Here is a 21,590-nt window from a genome sequence, read left to right on the forward strand (position 1 = left end):
AAATGAATGAATGGTTTTATCTCCCAGCCGGATCAGGTCCCCATATGTAGAAAACATGTGAATGCAACCTAACATGCTGTTAAACTAGTAAACACACTAGTAAACATAGCTCCATATTAAGGATCCAAATCTTAGTCACTGCTGGCGTATAAGACTTGATCCATCTTTAAAACATGTTTGGGATCTGGAACGGTGTCTGTCATTTGACTGGACAAGAAAATACTAGGTGCTGTATTTTTTGAACAGTATTTTGGACCAAATATGCAATAGAGGCCCCCCAATGGAGCTCCCGACACAGATGTGAACCCAGCCTCAATCTGTATTTCCATATCAAGTGGAGAGACTTTTGGACCTTCTATGATTTAGTCCACAGGTAGAGTTACAGCTTGCTCTTAAACTTTTTCTTGTCGATAGAACCATGATCCACAGTCTGCTGATATTGTAATGACAACTATGTTTTTTATGGGTTAGAAAAGAGTGGCTGTGGTGGAAAGGGGTGAAAAGGGGGTGTCTTACCATGCAATGGGTGCCAGAATTACAAATCATTAAAGGGGGTACTCCAGTCGAAAACCTTTTTATTTATTTTTTTCAAATCAACTGGTGTCTAAAAGTTAAAACAGATTTGTAAAATAGATAAATTTAAAAATCTTAATCCTTCCAGTAATTATCAGCTGCTGTATGCTCCACAGGAAGTTGTGAAGTTATTTTCTGTCTGACCACAGTGCTCTCTTCTGACACCTCTGTCCATGTCAGGAACTGTCCCGAGTAGGATAGGTTTGCTATGGGGATTTACTTCTGCTCTAGACAGTTCCTGACATGGACAAAGGTGTCAGCAGAGAGCACTGTGGTCAGACAGAAAAGAACTATACAACTTCCTCTCTAGTATACAGTAGCTAATAAGTACTGGAAGGATTAAGATTTTTAAATAGAAGTAATTTACAAATCTGTTTAACTTTTTGGCACCAGTTGATTTAAAAAATGAAAATCATATAAATAAATAGTTTCCCACCGGAGTCAGCATGCCACTACAAAAGAAATCCGAAAGAGACATTTCAGCTCGAAGGCTAGAAAAAATATGTTTTTAAAACATACCAGACTTTTACACAAAGTTTACACAGTTATAAAATTAAAGACACCAACTGATGTTCGCCCGTTATATGAAAAAAAGGTAAAGAATACACAGAAAAGGCATGTCTATGTATAAAAAAATAAAACACACACACAAAAGATAACAGGAAGCCAGTGAAAATAACATAACTAAAACGATACAGCAACCAGCTGCTGCACTGAGCATAAATAAACAGCAAAATGTTGACACACTTGGACACAGCTTATCAATAATGCATGGATGTGTAGAGATAAACTGCCATTATCAACAGCAGCAGATATGACCAGACAATAGAGGGAGCTCAGAACTGTGGGAACTCTTCTCCCATATACAAATTATATGGTTCACATTCACCAAATAGTAAAGGACCGCTGTGTGATCAGAAACTCCTAATGATAGCGTTCAGCTCTTATTTCAGACTTTGTAACATAGATTTTATCTCAAGACAGGAGGCCTTCGCATTATGCAAATCTTCTTTACTGTAACATATAGCAGTGAAACAGTTAACAGAAAAAACATTCAGGAAACAAAAAACTTGTATGTGCACAGATACATCCAAGGGTGCTGTGCAGGTATAGCCAATCAGGTGACACCTCAGGTAATAAAGGTGCCTTACAACAGATGAACTTCCTCTTTCTTTACTGCTCCCTAAAAGATAAGTATACTCTGTATTTCATCCATTGTATTTTATTCTTATGGTGTAGTCAGCAGTATATATATATGTATATATAAATATATATATAGGTTTAGCTTAATTGTTACTTACATATAAGCTCTTACATGTTATCAGGAGAATAAGCCAGTTGGTCATCAGCTGGCAGTTCCCGCCTCCCACTCTCACAGTCTGCAGTCTCTCACAGCCCTGTCAGCAGCGTTACCTCAGCCCTGTCAACGTTCCCTGCTTTCTTAGTATACTCAGCAAGTCCTTTTTAGGACTACTTATTTTCCTTGCTACACATTAATAATTCATATTAATAGTTACTTACAATATCCCTTAATATTTTATATCTACATATTATTAATTTAATTGAAATATAAAGTAATATTTTCCCTTCTGCTATATATATATATATATATATATTTAGTCATACAGTAAAATGTCTTCTGACCAAGCACAAAATTCCTCCTTGTCTGAGGACCACATCCAAAAAATTGTCGACCAGTCAGTAGCTAGGTCAGTCAAGTCAGCCATGAATAGCGCTCTGGTCACTATGCATGAGTCCATGTCTAAATCTATGGCTATGACAGTAGCTCAAATGGTCGCTCAAAAGTCCCACCAGTCTGCCAGTAAGAGACTCTCAAAAAAGAGACATTTGAATACGGACGACCTTCCTCATGATAAAAGTAAAAAACCCTTTTCTAATTTTGAAGGTCAGTCTTATGATGATATTTTGCTTGCTCATAGCAGCCATGATAATGATGCTTATTCAATGCATCCCAGACCCTCTACCCGAGAGGAGCAAATAGATATTCGGGTTAAGAAAACCTCTCAACAACAAAAAATATATAATGAGGTATTAGAATATGATAACAATGATAATGATAATGGAGACGGTGATGACTATTATGATGATGATGATGATAAATCCGATAATTCGGAATATAATGACCCCTCTTTTAATATACAAAATACTGAGGGTGAAAAAATTGATATTAATGACCCTTCTACTTCAGGATCAGACATTCTTGACGAACTAGGTGTCCCTTTCTTTAACCCCTCTCAAATAGTACACCCACGTTCAGGGGAGTGGTCACCTAATACCCAATTAGAACAATCTATTGGTTTTTGACTCAATAAATCCACAGACAACAGGGCCAGAAGTAAACTAAAAGCTGAATGCCCCAGACCGACAATTTCTCTAAATGCGGCCCAAACCCCAGAACTCGACCCTATATTAGTAAGATACCTTCTAAAAACAGGCAAAAACCCCAAGAAAGGGGCGACCGCAGCTTCAAGCTGTGTCAGGACAAAGTGTTAGACCTCTTAGGTCCTGTTGCAAAAATTTTACAAATCTCAGAAGAAGCTTATGTCTCAGGCAAACCCATGGATACCCTCACTGTCAGGGGTTGGGCACAAAGACTTATGTGCCTTTTAGGTAATGCCAACCAGTCCCTCAGTTCAGAAAGAAGGAGGACTGTTTTAATGAAATTAGATCCTCAATTAGCCAATTTGGCCAACACTGAACCCGCTAATCCTACCGAGGGACTCCTCTTTGGAGACCAAAATATAAAAGAAATCTAATAATATGTAGGTTTATTTTCTGGTCTAGATAAGGCGCAATCCTCCATAAAGAAGGTGTTCGGCAATAAGGTTTTCACTAGGGCCGGGAAAGGTAGGGGTCATTTCTCCGGCCGAAACACCCATTAAAGACCCCAATCTAGAGGATCCTTCATACAAGAAAGACCTACTTTCACAGCACCAGTGGCTCAACCCAGCCCCTTCTTCCCTTACCGAGGCCGTCCTTGGAGAGCCAGAGGCCAAAGAGGTTTCCCACGCTCTAGACCAGCAGGTAAGTTCTCTTCCGACATTTTCTTTCCAGCCTCCAGTGGGCGGACGTCTCCTTCATTTTTCCCAAAATTGGGAGAAGGTTTCGTCCGACCACTGGATTCTGAACACTGTGAACGGTTTCTTGATAGAATTTCTTTCCTCCCCTTATCAAGATCATCTGCCTCATCCAATCCAATTCTCAAAAGAGGATTCTGTTCTAGTAGACAAAGAAATAGCAGAATTATGGGCCAAAAATGCAATCTCTCAAGTCCCTTTAAAATCTGCAGGATTCATCAACAACCTCTTCTTAGTAAAGAAGAAGGACAGTGGCCATAGACCAGTGATAAACCTAAGGTCATTGAACAATTTCATCAGGTTTCAACATTTCAAGATGGAAGGCATCCATCTTTTGAGGGACCTCTTATTGCCAGAAGACTGGCTTATAAAGATAGACCTGAAAGATGCATACCTGACAGTCCCTATCCATCCTTTTTCACAACCCTTCCTCCAGTTCATATGGAACAACACAAAATGGCAATTCAATTGCCTCCCATTCGGCCTATCATCAGCTCCATGGTGCTTCACCAAATTGATGAAACCAGTGGTAGCACTTCTACGTGCCAGAGGAGTCCGTCTGATAATTTATCTAGACGATATCCTCATTATGGCAAAATCTCAATCCCTACTTTTAATCCACAGAGATTGGACCATTTCTCTCCTTACAGATTTAGGTTTCCTGATAAATTACAAGAAATCCATCCTTTCTCCCACCAAGGAACTAGAATTAGGATTCCTTGGTTTCCTGGTCAATACACATACAACTCTTTTGAGTCTCCCTTCCAAAAGGATGAAGACTATCAGGAAGGAGATACGATCCTTACTCAACAAGAGTCTCATATCTCTTCGATCAATTCCTCGAATAGTAGGCCTACTATCAGCCTCTATTCAAGCCATATTTCCAGACCCTCTACATTACAGAGCCTTACAACGTCTGAAAATCAGACACTTGAAAGAGAGTATACACTATTCAGACGAAGTTCCACTATCTTTAGAAGCCAGGGAGGAGCTTCTTTGGTGGCTTCATCACATTCAAGAATGGAATGGCAAGACAATCTTTCATTCCAATCCGGACATTATCCCGGAATCAGACGAGAGTCTTCTTGGTTGGGGAGCCCGTCGCGGCCCCAGTTCCACAGGGGGCAAATGGTCCCCTTCAGAATCCCTTCTATGCATCAATTGCTTGGAACTTCTGGCGGGTTTCTTTGCGCTCAGGAGTTTTGCAGGAGATTCCTCGAATTGTTGCATTCTCCTCCGTATGGACAATATTTCAGCTGTACAATACATAAGTCGTCTTGGAGGAACGAAATCAGAGATTCTTGCAAATATTGCAAAAGATTTGTGGCAATTCTGCTTAGACAGAAACATCATATTGAAAGCAGAATATCTGCCTGGATTATCCAATACAGTAGCGGATTGGAATTACAGATATCTCAAGGATTCCAGCGATTGGAAATTAGATTTTTAAATTTTCCAACAGATAAACCTTCTCTGGGGTCCTCTCCATCTAGACTTATTCGCATCCAGACTCAATCACCAACTACCACTGTTCTTCAGTTGGCGTCCAGACCCGGAAGCCCTGGGAGTAGATGCCCTACTCCAGATATGGCCATCAGGAATTCTATACGCTTTTCCCCCCTTTTCTCTCATCCCCAGAGTTCTCCTCCAAGTGTCTTTACAGAAGGCAACCATAGTCTTAATAACCCCATGGTGGACTTCCCAATCTTGGTTCCCTCATGTTCTGGAAATGACCATAGACATACCAAGTATCCTTCCACACCAGCATTATCTACTATCGGATCCTCTGGGGAACCCTCATCCATTAATCTTTTCCAACCAACTTCATCTAGTGGCCTGGTTAATTTCGGGGCAGGCCATCTTACCTCAGAATTTTCGCAGTCAACTAAGAATATCCTCGCAGAGGCTTGGGCTCCAGGCACCAGAGTTGCTTACAGATCAGCCTGGAAGCTTTGGACTGATTGGTGCAATCAACGGGACCTGGATCCCGTTCACGCACCTATTTCCTACATACTAAATTATCAGCCTCCTTTGATTCTGGAAAAGCGTATCGCACTCTGAACGTATATCGTTCAGCTATCTCTTGTTACCATTCTCATATAGACTCTGTTCCTATAGGGAAACATCCTATTGTATGTAGACTTATCAAAGGTATTCATTTTCAACGTCCTCCACAACCTAAATATACTTCTACTTGGGATGTTAACCTTATTCTCGATTTATTTAATTCCTGGGAAGACAATGAATCCTTGTCCCTTAAATTCCTATCTTTCAAATTAGCCACTCTGCTTTGTCTTGTTTCCATAAAAAGAGTTTCTGATGTGAAGGCTCTCGACGTGTCTCGCAGACAATATTCTCCTCAAGGAGTTTTATTTTCTGTGTTCCGACGTACTAAGACTAACCTTCATCAGGTCTTTTATCTGGCCTTTCCTCACAGCAATAAGTTATGTGTGGTTCAATGTCTTAAAACATATGAATCTAAAACTGAACCCCTCAGGAATTCATCTTCTTCTCAACTCTTAATTTCTTATTGTAAGCCGCACCTTCCAGTTTCCTCAGTTACCATAGCCAGATGGATTAGACAATCCATGTCCCTAGCGAATATAGATATTTCACTTTTTGGTGCCCATTCATCTAGAGGTGCAGTTTCAACAAAAATCATATAGTCAGGAGGTTCTCTTTCAGATTTACTAAAAGCTGCAAATTGGTCCTCAGAGTCCACTTTTAAAACGTTTTATTTCAGACCTGAATCTCATATATCGCTATGTATTATTTAATCTGATGTCTTATGATGATGATTAATGCTGTTTAGTAGCTTTAAACTTGCATAATGCGAAGGCCTCCTGTCTTGAGATAAAATTGAAGATTTTCCTACCCTAGGTGACGGAAAATATAGATTTTATGAAAGACAGGAGGCGAGCATTATCCCTCCCTCTTTGTATATGTCTCCCAACCCTCTGATTTTGTATATTCTATCTTTCAGCATATTGATCAGCCAGGAATTTGGTCCCATCTGATATATTTACCCCTTTATTGGGTCTTCGTTTCGTTCTTCTATCAAGTTTTTCTTCTGATGCATCGCTAACTGAAGCTAGCCTACAAAGATCTTCGACAGACTTCCAGATACAGATTTTACCTGGACTTCCTTTCTCGTTTATTCAGCATGATCAGACTACAAGTTTTCAGTTTTACATGACTTTTATTGTAAAGAAAGAGGAAGTTCATCTGTTGTAAGGCACCTTTATTACCTGGGGTGTCACCTGATTGGCTATACCTGCACAGCACCCTTGGATGTATCTGTGCACATACAAGTTTTTTGTTTCCTGAATGTTTTTTCTGTTAACTGTTTCACTGCTATATGTTACAGTAAAGAAGATTTGCATAATGCTCGCCTCCTGTCTTTCATAAAATCTATATTTTCCGTCACCTAGGGTAGGAAAATCTTCAATTACATTTAATTCTTCAAAAAAATCATATAGTATTTCCCTGATGTCAATGACAATATATTAGAAAACTATGGATAATTTAAATCTTTTCCTTAAAGGGGTATTCCAGGAAAAACCTTTTTAAGGGGAGCGTGCCCCCAAAACATTGGGCCAGACTGAAAGGAGCACGGAGCATGTAATCATCTATGCTGCTATGAATTATCGCTGCTAACCTAATATCCTCCGAGACAACATACCTGGAATTACTTGAATAAACTTGAAAGAAAGTCTTTCTGCAAAACCGTCAGTCACTATAATTTATGTGCACACTCACCTAAGCTCTAGTTGCCGGCGTGACTGCTGCTTATGTGCCCTATACACCTGTGTCTAATCAAGGAAAAACTTTTTTTTTAAATCTTAATCCTTCCAGTAGTTATCAGCTGCTGAAGTTGAGTTGTTCTTTTCTTTCTGACAAGAGTGCTCTCTGCTGACACCTCTGCTTGTCTCAGGAACTGTCCAGAGTAGGAGCAAACCCCCCAATAGCAAACCTCTAATGCTTCGGACAGCTCCTGAGACAAGCAGAGGTCTCAGTAGAGGGCACTGTTTTCAGAAAGAAAAGAACAACTCAACTTCAGCAGCTGATAACTATTGGAAGATTTTTTAATTGACGTAATTTACAAATCTCTTTAAACTTTCTAGAGACAGTCTTTTCCTGGAATACCCCTTTAAATCTGACACCTAAACTACATGCATAGGGTGTCCCAAAAGTCAGAACAAATAGAAAATATCACTAACTATAACCAACAGCAAGCAGCGCAAAATATTATGCTTTGGTGTTGTTTTTGGAAAGCTCACGAGTTGGGACCATTTTTATTTGATCATTTTATTGACCAGACATCAACCACCATGTTGAGAAAACAGTTAATGCCCCCAACTGAATAGCTAAAGGCTAAGTGAAGGACTCCCTAACTGGTCCCCTAAGGATGGAGCCCACTGCACATTACACCAGGGTGTTAAGAAATTGGTTTAATGTCAATTTCTGTAAGTAGATTGGAAGACGTGGTCATGTGGAATGATCATCTTTCTAACCAGACCAGAACTTTTTTCTGGGGTGTGCTTAAAGGGGTACTCCAGTGAAAACTTTTTTCTTTTAAATCAACTGGTGCCAGAAAGTTAAACAGATTTGTAAATTACTTCTATTAAAAAATCTTAATCCTTCCTGTACTTATTAGCTGCTGAATACTACAGAAGAAATTATTTTCTTTTTGGAATTCTCTCTGATGACATCACGAGCACAGTGCTCTTTGCTGACGTCATTATTATAATAATAACGCTTTATTTATTGTTGCCCTTTGTGGGATTTGAACCCAAGGCCCCAGTGCTAACCACTGAGCCACCATGCTGCCCTTAGCATACATCTGCTATGCACGGTTGCTAAAATGGACAGAGATGTCAGCAGAGAGCACTGTGCTCGTGATGTCATCAGTGTTCCGAAAATAAAGGAATTTCCTCTGTAGCATTCAGCAGCTAATAAGTACTGGAAGATTTTTTAATAGAAGTAATTTACAAATATGTTTAACTTTCTGGCACCAGTTAATTTAAAAGAAAAAAAGGTTTTCACCAGAGTACCCCTTTAAGGTGAAGTAGTACTGAAAATCAAATAAATGGATGAACTGAAGGAATGCATCATGAATGTATGTACTAAAATATGGAAATGTAGAGTTACCTGGCTATGTTAGTGAATGTAGTAAAAACAACAAAAAACAAATGAAACACACACCTCTCAGCTCATCGCTGCTCCTGCAGCAAACCAGTCCAAACCCCCACCCCCAAAAATGTTGCAACTACAACACTGTACTTTGTGCGTGTGATTTTGCTGCAAATCACTGGCCACAAAAGTTGTATACAGGGACAATATCCCAGCGCTTCCGGTAGAGAAAACCAAAGCAGTGCTGGTAGCTCTGGAGCAGTGGTAAACGGAACCGTAAGTAATTAGAAAAAACTTTTTTTTTTTTTTTACTTTTTCTTTCCTACACGTTACAAAAAATAAAAATTGATATAATTTACAAATTTACTACTGGAAGGACTAAGATTTTTTAATAGAAGTCATTTACAAATCTGTTTAACTTTCTGGAGCCAGTCGAGATAAAAAAAAAATATAAAAAATCCAAAAGTTTTCCTGGAATATAATCATAATATATATATATATATATATATATATATATATATATATATATATATATATATATATATATACACACACATATACACATATACACACACACACAATGTATGAACTTTTTTTTTTACTGTAAATTTTATTAAAGAATTTTTCATGGATACAAATCTAAAATAAAAGAGAAACGTGACATCACAGAGGGCCAAAGCCCAATAACAGTTGGTGTAGTATAAATGAGAAAACAAGCAAATGGGAGGGCCAAGGCAGACTAATGAAACCACAGGAATCCCAACATAGGCCCAAAGTACCAGAATGTTTACACAAGAAATCCAGAACATCAATGAAAGGCTTAAAACAGGCATACGTCTACACACCATCCTATATAGGCAGTAAGGCCATGAGGGCCACAAACAAGGGAGGGGTAGGGGAGGGAAACACAAACAGTGGGGACACAAAGACAAACACACAACCACCACAAATGGTGAAAGGGAGAAGAAAGATAGCAAGTGAAGGGAGAAGGAAGAGAAAGTGAGATTAAGAAATCAAGGCAGCTGCCTGTCAGAAAAACGATCCCAAGGTTCCCAGACAGAGAGGAATAAGGGGATAGAATTATTTAAAGAGCCCATTAGAAAGTCCAAAGAACGGATCTCACATATACGGGTTAACAGATCAGACTCAGAGGGAAGGAGGGTCCTCTTCCAATACTTGGCAATAAGGGCTTTAGCAGCTAAGGCAATATGCATGAAGAGCTTAAATCGTTTCTTAGAGTGGGATGAGAGAGATGGAGAAGGTAAATAAGGGGGTCTAGGGGGAGCAACACACCCAGAGCGTCATATCAATCTCTGCACTTTTTTCCTGTATTCCGCTAAGAGAGGACAGGACCAGAAAATATGGAACACCGTACCCAGTCCCACCCCACAATGCCAGCATTGAGGAGGGATGTAAGGGTTCAGTCTATTCAACAGTTCTGGAGTATGATACCAGCCCATAATTAGTTTATACTGGGTTCCTTTATAGGCGGTACAAATTGAAGCCTTAGGGTGCATGCACACCACGTTTTTGGCTATACAGTTCCCGTATACGGAATCAAGTTAAAAACCATACGGAACCGTATAGAAAACCGTATGCATTGACTTAACATTGTAAACCGTATGTCAAACACATCATCAGGTTTAGTCCGTTTTGAGTCTTATACGGTTTTGTCAGTTTTTTTTTACCCGTACCCAAAACTGTAGTCCACCACGTTTTTTGGTCCGGGTGAAAGACCATAGTAAACTGTATAAGTTTTTTTTTTTTTTAACATGGAAGTCAATGTGAACTGTACAGAACCGTAAGTGCGTACGGTTCCATCTGGTTTTCACCATACGGTTTTGGACATTGCACAGTCTTTTTCTTGGAATGTCAAACAAGTGAAACTATTTAAAATGGAATGAAAAGTAAAAATAATTTTTTTTTTTAAATTTCTTAAAAAAAGGATGCAACCAGACATTTTTTCAAACCATATACGGTTTGTAACCGTATATGGGTTGAAATTTGTACACACGTTTTGAGCAATCCGTTTTTCATCAAAAACCTGATCTGTACTGCAAAAACGTGGTGTGTATGCACCCTCTCCCAAATAATGCTCCACTGAGGAAGCGTAATGGTAGGGTTTAGAACATCCTCCCAGAGACCCATATAGCGGTGGGACGCCCTCAGGAGGCTGGACAAGCAAGGAGTAAAATGTCGGAGAGAAGGCCCCTCACCTGAGGCCCAAAATGGCATAACCTTTCAAATCTAGTAGGCATAGAGACCACAGTGGAGCCAGTCAAGGAGGACATAAAATGCAGCAACTGCAGATAGTGAAAGTGCTCAGACGAGGGGAGATACCAACGAGCCCATAATTGTTCAAAGGGCAGGAGAGAACGGGAGAGAGGGTCCACTACATCAGACCAATAGAAAAGGCCCATAGATCCCCACTCCATAGTAGAAAACCGACCAGAAGGAAAATCAGGATGATAAAGGAAAGATCGTAGAGGGGAGGAAGAAGAAAACAGTTTAAATTTCACGAAGCAGTACCCCCAAACATATTTATTTAGAGAAGGTCATAGGGTCTAGAAGAGGGGATAGAGAGAGTAGATGCCGGAGGGGACCAAAGAAGTGTATTAGGGTGGATAAGAGCCAGCCAAAGCTTCTCCAGCTCCATCCATCGGCTGTATGCATGGTAAAAGGACCATGCCGAGAGATGGCGCAGGTGAGCAGCCCAATAGTATTTTGTCACATCCGGAACTGCCAGATTTCCATTGCCCTGCCAGCAATCATGACAGAAATTGGGAGTCGTTGCCTCTTCCCATCCAAAATTAAATGAAAAATGGCTGATTGAAAAGAGCGAAGGGCAGACAGCGTTACGAGAGTCAGCAAAATAAAAATATAGAGCGATTTCGGAAGGATTGTCCTTTTCACCGCCATAAGCCCAAAAAAAGGAGATGTACTGCGTACAGCCTTTTCCAAATGAGCACGAAGTTCCCTAAAAAGGGGGAGTTAGTAAAGGAAGGAGTAGCGGGGGGGGGGGGGAGGTAATATGAACCCCCAAATACTTGATAGCAGAAGGAGACCCCTTAAAGGAATAATTGGAGCGCAAGAGAGTGGAGAGAGACAAGGGGAGATTCAGAGGAAGTGCTTCAGATTTAGAGAGATTAACCTTGTAGTCAGAAATCGCACCATAGGCATGAAGAGCTTTGAAGGTTAGGGAGAGAAAGTAAAAGGACGTAAGAGTGTGAGAAGTACAACATCAGCAAAAAGGCAAATCTTAAATTCCCTATCATGTAGGGGAATGCCAGTGATGTCCGGGTCCCCCCTAATAATGGCAGCCAAAGGCTCAATGCAGAGGACAAAAACCAGGGGGGGGGGGGGACAGCAGACAACCCTGATGGGTCCCATTAGAAATAGGAAAGGATGGAGAAGGAGCATGAAGAAGTTTGGGAGAAGCAGTAGGAGAGGAGTAAAAGCCCTGCATTGCAGTTAGAAAGTCACCTTTGATGCATCATTTCTGGAGGGTAACAAAGAGAAACGGCCACCCCAGTCTATCAAAAGCCTTTTTGGCATCTAAGCTAAGAATTAACACCTGCTCTGACCTCCGATTGATTAGGTCAACAAGATCTTTCACCCTCCTGGTATTGTCACCTCCCTGGCGGCAGGGAATAAACCCAACTTGATCCTTATGGGTAAGAGATGGGAGAAAAGAGCAAAGTCTGACTGCTAACACCTTAGAAAACAGCTTCAAATCTGAATTAAGAAGGGCAATAGGTCAATAACTAGAGCAATCATGAGGATCCTTGCCAGGTTTAGGCATCAAGGTGATTAAGGAGTGCAAAAAGGACTGCGGGATCCCCCCCCCCCATGAAAGAGTTAAAAAGAGGAACAAGTTTAGGTACAAGTATAGAGGAGTAAGTCTTCTAGTACAGATACGTAAAGCAGTCTGGGCCGGTGGAACGACCAGTAGGAAGGGATTTAAGAACCTCCAGGAGTTCCTCCCCAGTGATAGGCGCATTGAGGACCTTATGATTGGCCCCGTCAAAGTATTCAGGCCACATCGGGAAAGAGAAGAATCAAGAGCAGCTGCTCGTTCCACGGGATCAGACGGAAACTGGGAGGGAAGGGAGTAAAGATTAGTGTAGCATTTAGAGGCCTTTCTCATAAGGACGCAGGACTGACAGAGGGGGCAGACAGTAAGAGAGCCTCCAGGCGAGTGATCTCCGCGCAGAGTTCCCGGGAGTGAGTCAGAGCATCACGCTTAAGTTGCGCACCAAGAGCAATACAATGTCCTCGTACAACCGACTTATGAGCTTCCCAGAGGACAGCCTGAGAAGAGACTGAACCCTCGTTAGTAGCAAAGTAATCAGTTAGACACTTCTGTATCGAATCCCGGGAAGGCAACGATTTAAGGAGTGAATGATTTAGTCGCCAATGGCAGGTCCTGAGGGAGGAAGGGGAGGAAGAGAAAAGAGGAGCATGGGGCAGTGATCAGACCAGGAGATAGGCTCGAGAGAAGTGGTGAAGAGCATGCATACCATAGGGAGGTTGCCAAAGAAATAATCTATACGCGTATGCAATTTATGGGAGTGTGAATAAAAGCTAAAAGAGTGCTCCGTTGGGCGACTTATCCGCCATAGATCGTATAACAAAGAGGCCCATATAAAATCGGAAAATTGTAGCTAGGCGACGGTAAGAGGGGTAGCAGAGAGGGAATGGCGGTCTAGAGATGGAGAAAAGATAAGATTAAAGTCCCCCCCCCCCCAATAACCAGGTAGAGGAAGGGTGTTTATGGAGCCTAGCAAGGACTCTACAAAAAATGGGATTTGAGAAGTGTTGGGGGCATAGACATTACCGAGCAACAGTGGGACCCATCCCTGGACCCCCTCCACCACTATATAACCCCTGGGGATCAAGAAAGGAGGAAGAGACTTTTAATGGGCAGGACCGAGAGACTAGGATAGCAACCCCTGCCGTTTTCCTGTCCGAGACCGCAGAGTTTGTCAGCGGAAAGAGATGATGGAGGAGGAAATGAACGGATCCAGAACGGTCAAAGGGAGTCTCCTGAAGAAAAACTATATCAGCCCGCGGCTCAACAAACTCCCATTGTAACAAATGCCCCTTAGAGGGGGAGTTCAGCCCTTTAACATTCAGGGAGACGGACTTACTTATGGTGGATGATGAGAGAAAAAATACTGCCAATCAAGAAATGTACTCACAAGAGATTCCAGAAGGGACATTGCAAAGCGATGAGAAGGTGACTGGAGAACCCGGGTCTTGGAGAAGACTAGCAAGGAGGAGCGAAAAGGAGTAAGAAAAGGACGGGAAAGGAAGGGCAACGGGGAGACACAATGGCGAACAGACAACAAACCGACAGGACAACATAAGACAAACAGAAGACAAACACTTTGCAATAAAGTGAACCATTGACAAATAAGCCAATGCAGAGGCCAAGACCACCAAAGAGGACCAGGAACCAAAGCATGGGCAGTCCATTGCTACAGTCTCGATGGGGAGATATGGGAGTACACAACCAAAGAACCACCACCAAAAAGGCAGGCACCCTACCAAGAGGCCACAGGTGAGAGGAGGTCCCACGCCATTCAGGGAGAAACCAAAGACCAAGAAATGTCCCAGGCCAGGAGGGTCACAGAGAAGACACTGAGTCTCAGTCGACTTCTCAGGGAGGGCCCCCAAGACACGAGGGGGGAGATTTCCTCTGGGATGCAGGCCGGCGGGGCGGGACAGGCTGCCACACAGTAGGGAGGAGGAGACGTTAGATCCCAGTCCACCATCTGAGGTACTGGCAGTTCCAAATGGTAGAGCAAAAGGCATGTAAAACAGTGGAGCGTCCATCTCTACGGGCATGTAGAGCAAACGGAAAGTTCCACCTATAAGGCACTTAGTGAGAGCGGAGGACCATCAGGAGAATTCGGGAGCATACGGGAGATGTCCCAGAGGAGCTGTCCCAGGTCAGGTAAAGCAGAGGAGGGCATAGAAAGGCCCGAGCAGTGCAGATCAGAATCAGAGAGGGCATCCCAGGAGGTTGAAGCAGACACAGACACTGTAGGCACCACGGTCCCAAGAAGGGAGTGAGGCGTCCCCTGAGGAGGCAGGCAGGGGCTACTGAAGACATCATATTGTACTCCCTACGCCTCTGTGGTTTGGGAGAGCAGTGAGGAGTATAACAGGCAGCAAGGGGCTCCAGAGGAGCAGAAAGAGGGAGTGCAAACCAGACCTGTCCTGTGGGAGCTGCCCAGTGGAGTGGAGCCCAGATCCCCAGACTGGAGGTACATGTGAGGGGGGGGGGGGCTGAGCAGCCAGGAGCAACTGCAGGGAGCCTGTGTGAGGAGGAGGTAGGCCTCTCACCAAGGAGGCCCAAGATGGCGGGTCTGCTCTCTTACAGGGAGAGGAGGGAGAAGGTGCAGCTGAGCGGCATTACAGGGATCAGCAGTCCCTGCAGGGGAGCTGTTAGCAGCACTCACCGCCGGGTCCAGGTGCTTAGAAGCTGAGACACAGGGCACAGACTGAGCAGCAGAGGCATGTCGCAGCAGGTGAGAGGATGACCCTGGAGTCCCCGGCATTAGCAGGCGGCAAGCAAGAGAATCTTTCTCCTGGAGCAAGGTACGGCCTCTGGAGCGGGAGCGCAGACCCTGCGCGATTCCCGTAATGGCAGGCAGGCTAGGAGGTGCAGAGGGCAGGAAGCGCAGGACGCCTCTGGGTGGGGTGGAATTCAACAGGGCAGTAGGGGAAGGATTCTTAACCCTTCGGGAGGTCCTCCCCTTTGAAATAGCAGGGTCACCAAGGGTTTAAGTCCTAATGTGCGGCCATCTCAGTCGGCGCCAAACCACACACCCCTATATATCTGAACTTTTATTACTACAATTCATAGAGGATACATCACAATGACCACAAGCAGAATACATACTAATATGATGAGAGCAGTTACCCTTGATTAAGTAAGTCACAGCATCACCATGTTCTGTATACTTTATACTGGGGAAGCCCCTGTGTACTGGGGAAGCCCTTTTTTGTAAGTCATGCTGTAACATGATTTTAAGATGTCAAGAACATCTATGCTACTGGTTTTACATGTTAACCTTGCACTAACAATGTAAACATAAAGAGGGGAATTTATCAAGCAGTTTGGACTGCTTTTTTTTGTCTAAATTTGTCACAGGAAAAGTCACAGGCTAGACCCGTGCAACTTTTCCTGCCCATGAAGTAATTTGTTTCAGATCACTTTGTGCAGTGGTCACTAATTTATCATGTGTGACTTTTCTGCAAAAAAGTCGCACAGACCAGATTTAGAAGAAATCACAAACCCTGCCCTATATCACTATGCGACAATTGTATTAAAGGAAATCTGCAGCGTTACAAACACTTATCCCCTATCCTGCTCTCCTGTGCAGTGAGCGTGCCAGCCGCAGCATGAGGTTGCGACTGGCACGCCTCCTCCATACATCTCTATGGGAGAGGCGGGGAGGCAGCATTCCTGCCTCCCCTCATCCCCCATAGAACTGTATGGGGACGGGGAGGAGACGGGGCGTTACCGTCGACCTCTAGGTCGATGCTACGCGCCTTAGCGCTCACCATGAGCGCTTATGGCGGCGCGCCGTTAGAGAGATCGTGGGGGGTCCCAGCGGTCGGACCCCCCCGTGATCAAACACTTATCCCCTATCCTGTGGATAGGGGTTAAGTGTAATGCCGCTGCAGTTGTCCTTTAATACAATTGTCACATGGCCTGCAACTGCTCCGTAACATTTAACAAGAGCAGTTCAGCGGGCATTCAAAGTCTGTGTGCCAACTGATAAATCTGGCGCACGGACGCCACTTTCTCGCAACAAAAATCATAGTGTGAAAAACTTCAGAGGCATCCAGTTCCATACAATTTAATACTCTTCCCAAAAAAATATGTATTTTGAAGCTCAAAGAATACAACAATTTAATGACTGACTATAATGCTAAAAGTGCAATCTTCTTGAATTGAAATAGGAAATAGGCTACCAACTTCTCGCAACACACTTTAGGGAAAAACATGCACTTTAAAAAGGTGTACACTTACTTAAAGCACACAAGCTCATTGGTTCACAGCATTGTCTTGCAATCCCAAGTTTAACCAAGGACAAAATTTGCACTGAGTTTGTACGTCCATAACACAAGCTAAAAATTGATCGCTATGGTGAGGATTTTTAGTATCTAAAATAGCAAATTTTAACTATAAATTAAAAATACAAAAAAAAAAAAAAAAGTCTAATTCTTAGATGATGTAGAATTTGGTAAACCTGGTAAATTTTCAGACCATCTAGTCTAAGCGTTGATTGATTTATCTGTCACGTTTATAGGCTAATCTAATGTGTAGTCTACGTGTACACCAACTATGTTGGGGAGTTATTCTTTTCAAACGTATGTCTTTTATATGACAATTTTTTTTTACTTACTTTGGCTTACATGCGACCTATTTATCAAATAGTCGTACGACCTTGATAAATAAAATCGCACGTAAGCAAAACCCAGGAAACCAACTTGCACAAGCATTTTTTAAAGCAGAAAAGTTTTCCTTTATGTTAATAGCCAAAGTTCTTTATCTACCCTTTATTACCAGTAGCGTTGCTAGAGAGTGATGGGGGGTGGGGGCGTATCGCATCGGGTGACATCCTGACTGGCCTGCCTGGCACTAAATAGCTGCACTCCAACTATCCCGCAACAACCCATCCACCCACCTTGGAAATTAAAAATTATTAAAATCATACTATGCTGCACCATGAATATCTGTAATCTGAAAGCTTTTTTGTTTAATTTTGAGCCCGCATTATGTGACATTGGTGGGCGGAGTCTTGCGCCGCTGCGCTGAGGCCGGAGTTTATGTCAGGAAGGAAGACAGCGCAGCACCAACAGGCACATAAACAATAGTGAGGCCACAAAAAAAAAAAAAACGGCTCGTTACGTTACCCACCCCAAAATGTGCATGAAGCTGTATTACTATGGATGTTTCTTTTATTAAGGAAAATTTTTTGTGCCACATATGGGTTATTTACGTAGTCTGTAAAAATTCGTACACAATTATTTTGTGCCTTATTCTATTTTAACACAACATTAATTTTAAAATTTTGTGGGTAGGCCAGCATGTACGGGTCCTAAAATTAACAAGGTGTGCAGGTGTATTTTCAACCTTAAAATGAATAGAGTCATTAATTATATAATTAATTTTTCTATAATTAACATTAAATGTAGTAGCTTTATTTCAAGATGGAATACATATGCGACTTAAATGGAGATGCAACTTTTTCTTCATAAATAGTGACTATTTATTTGATTTGATAAATACATGACCAGATTTCAGAAATGTGCTTTGAAATAAGCAAAAATCAAAAAAGTCGCAGCATATATAGAAAAGTCGCACATGCGACTGTTTCACGCAAAAAAATAATCATAATCTACTACGGAGCTTGATTAATCTTCTTCTATTCGATTACTTAAACTGTACCAGTATCTTGTTTATTTCTGGCATGGCTTTAGTATTGCATAATAATAAGTTATGTCCCCATTTACTGACACCCCAGCCTTTTTTTTCTTCTCTTTTACACGCAGAGGGTAAGTATCTTAGTGCCCTAAATTTATAATTAGCAAACACATCCAAAATTCTGGCAAAATTGCAATAGTAAATCTACCTCAAAATCTTAGAAATCCACATAACAGTACCATAATAGTACTACCAAAGTTTCTATGTTTATTCAAGGTCACATTTGCATCTTACTGAACAATTTAATAAAAACCAAAAATGTAAAAATAAAATTAAACAAAAAACTAATTATATTTAAAATGTGTGTCACAGTTTAAGCAACTTTAGCCATAAAAAAATAAAACAGCCAAATTTCCAAAATCTGTAAAACAGACCTAATGGGGCCGTTAAAAGTTTTTTCATCTCATTCATGGCATATCCACACAATATGCCATAAATGTCCCCATCCAGAAACTGAGGATTTCCTGGCCCTCTCTTTAGGCTACCAAAGTTGATCAGGAAGCAGTAAACAGCTGAGCCGACTTTAGTGCACCCATAATTCCCGAAGTTACATAAACCACATACCGTATATACTTGAGTATAAGCAGAGTTTTTCAGCACGATTTTTTGTGCTGAAAACGCCCCCCCCCCCTTGGCTTATACTCGGGTGAACTCTCCGCCTGTCAATCCCTTCTCAGTGGTCTTCAACCTGCGGACCTCCAGATGTTGCTTTAAAACCTCTGGAGGTCCGCAGGTTGAAGACCACTGCGGCCTTAGTCATCATCCAGACCCCCCCTTTAGTTTTCTACTCACCTCCCCTCGGTGGGAAGGAAGGATGAGCTGGTCCAGGCCATCTATGCTGCAGGGACCGTCCGGTGGGGAGGGTTAGTCGCTCCGGGCTGTCCATTTTCACCAGGGGGGCCCTCTTCTCCGTGCTCCAGGCCTGCCCCGGACTAGTGACATTGCCTTGACGACGACGCACAGGGACGTTCATGCGCATGAAAACTAAAGGGGGGTCTGGATGATGACGAAGGCCACAGTGGTCTTCAACCTGCGGACCTCCAGAGGTTTCAAAACTACAACTCCCAGCATGCCCGGACAGCCGATGGCTGAAGGGAGTGATAGGCGGTGATGATGACGGGGGTCTGGATGACGACGGGGGTCTGGATGATGACATGGGGGGGATGATTTATTTCCCATCCTAGGCTTATAGTCGAGTCAATAACTTTTCCTTGGTTTTTGGGGTGAAATTAGGGGCCTCGTCTTCTATTCGGGTCGGCTTATACTCTAGTATATACTGTAGCTCAAAGTGCTACGCTGTTTAGTGTAACTCCCATTAATTTTAATAGGAGTTGCATAATTGCATAAACCATCTGACTTAGCAGTGTTTGCCACCCAACCACCTCTGATAGCCAAAGACAGACTTGATACCATATAGGAATACCTTTTAAATCCATCAATTCTTTCACATTGAACCCTCAAAATGTAAGTTTTTCGAAGGGTTCGGTATGGTACACATCACAGCAGGGATACCAAATACTGCTGCATGTTATTAGACTGTATAGGTTGGCAAAATGACGTCCCCAATATCACCTTCCTGTGCTGCTGCCATTGTGCTGAATTGGAAGCAAACCTTTAACATGAAGATAGTGCTGACACCTAAGTGGCACCTAGGATGCAGGATACTGTTGTTCAGTAACTGCACCAATGAAGGAGGAAGTTACTATATTTAAAACCCAACATTTAAAATACAAATATCGAGCAGCAAGAAAACAAAGTAATGGACCTACCTGATATAATGTAGGATTAATAGTATATGGATGCTGATGGTTGATTCATCCTGCATAAAGGAAGGAAACAGTATCACATCAGCTATGATATCAATTTTTTACTCACACAGTTCTATCAGCAGCCAATTCACTGGAAATTAAAAAGGCATATTTGTAAAAGAGACTAGAGCTCATATAAGTATACAGCATACCGATGAAAAGGTGACCTTCAAAAAGGCCAAGGACTTACATAAACAAAGTCCATAGAGAAGAATGAACACAGTCTACAAGGCTGCTAAGCTGCTCCTATACGTTTTAACATTAAAAAGGTTCTTTTCATAATGTAAGGGATTACACTTTCAAGGCACAGGAAATTCAGACTACATATTCCTTTCTTTCCCTTCTGATTTATGTTGTCCCCTTTGTGACCATACAAACAAAAGACAACTCACTTGGATTCATTAATTGCCAGGAGGACCACACTGGCATCTCCCTATAGTACAGCACTGGGCTTAGTGCCAAATGCCTTTAAAGAAAAAAATAATGCATTGAGGAGAGGCATTGAGGATTACTTAGTAGCCAGGGTAAGAGCAGTGTGTGAATGAGAACACCAAGTTTTAGCTATGTTGTATATGCAACAAAGAAGGCAGAGTGCTACTATTATGGGCATTCCATTTTTATTACAAGGAATCATTTTTGAGTTCTCTCACAACTTTGAAAAAGTCCTGTTCACAAGTTCTTAAGGCTGGGTTCACATGTATCCGGCTCGGTAAATCTAGCCTATAACCATCCGCAACTGATGACATTAATGCGTCAGTTGTCCAGCATCCAGCGGTCAATATTGTGCAGGCCAGACAGGGGAACAAAGGAAGATGCATTCCTCCTTCCAGTGCCATGTGGTGTGTACAAATGAATGGAATTAGTCACTCCCGCACTTTTCAAATGCCACTGGATCGCTGGATATATACTAAAAAGGTGGCCTATGTTTCAACAGTTTTTATTTGGTGTATTTCCTCATGCACGAAAGAACTAGCAACACAAAAAAAAAAAAAATTGTAGCACTCCCCAAATTGTAGCACACCCCCAAAAGTCTCTATGCTATATGCTTTATTCAAGATGAATTCATATACAGCTGACACCTTCTGCAGAGTGTACAGCAAGTTAGGCAGGAGCGTGCATGTGCCTGCCTAACTTGCTCTACACGAAGGTGTCGGCTGTATATAAATTAAACTTGAATACAGCATAGAGACTTTTGGGGGAGAGCTTCAATTTTCTCATCTTTGCGTGTTTCAAGTATTCAATATCTATATGCCTGCTGTGAAGCACCCCCCAGAATCTCACTATGCCTCATCTTCATTCCAATAAATGGGCAGTGCTGGGTATCGCCTTTTGTATGGGATACAATTAAAGGGGTAGTCTGGGAAAACAAACTTATCCCCTATCCACAGGATAGGGTATAAGAATGATCGTGGGTGATCCAATCCCAAGGACCCCCTGCGATCTCCTGTAGGGGGTCTGGCTCTGAACTTTTCA

The 21,590-nt window shown here is 42.2% G+C and overlaps 1 protein-coding gene across 1 annotated transcript in view; it reads right to left on the reverse strand.

Annotated features, from left to right (window-relative positions):
* Positions 1 to 21,590, reverse strand: part of KANK1 (KN motif and ankyrin repeat domains 1) — a 256,356-nt gene that overhangs the window by 166,583 nt on the left and 68,183 nt on the right. Inside the window, exon 2 of the mRNA XM_056522827.1 lies at positions 20,079 to 20,128. The gene's annotated coding sequence lies outside the window, so the exon portion shown is untranslated. The remainder of the gene's footprint in view (positions 1 to 20,078; positions 20,129 to 21,590) is intronic.

Source organism: Hyla sarda, chromosome 1 (assembly GCF_029499605.1).
Source record: "Hyla sarda isolate aHylSar1 chromosome 1, aHylSar1.hap1, whole genome shotgun sequence".
NCBI lineage: Eukaryota > Metazoa > Chordata > Amphibia > Anura > Hylidae > Hyla > Hyla sarda.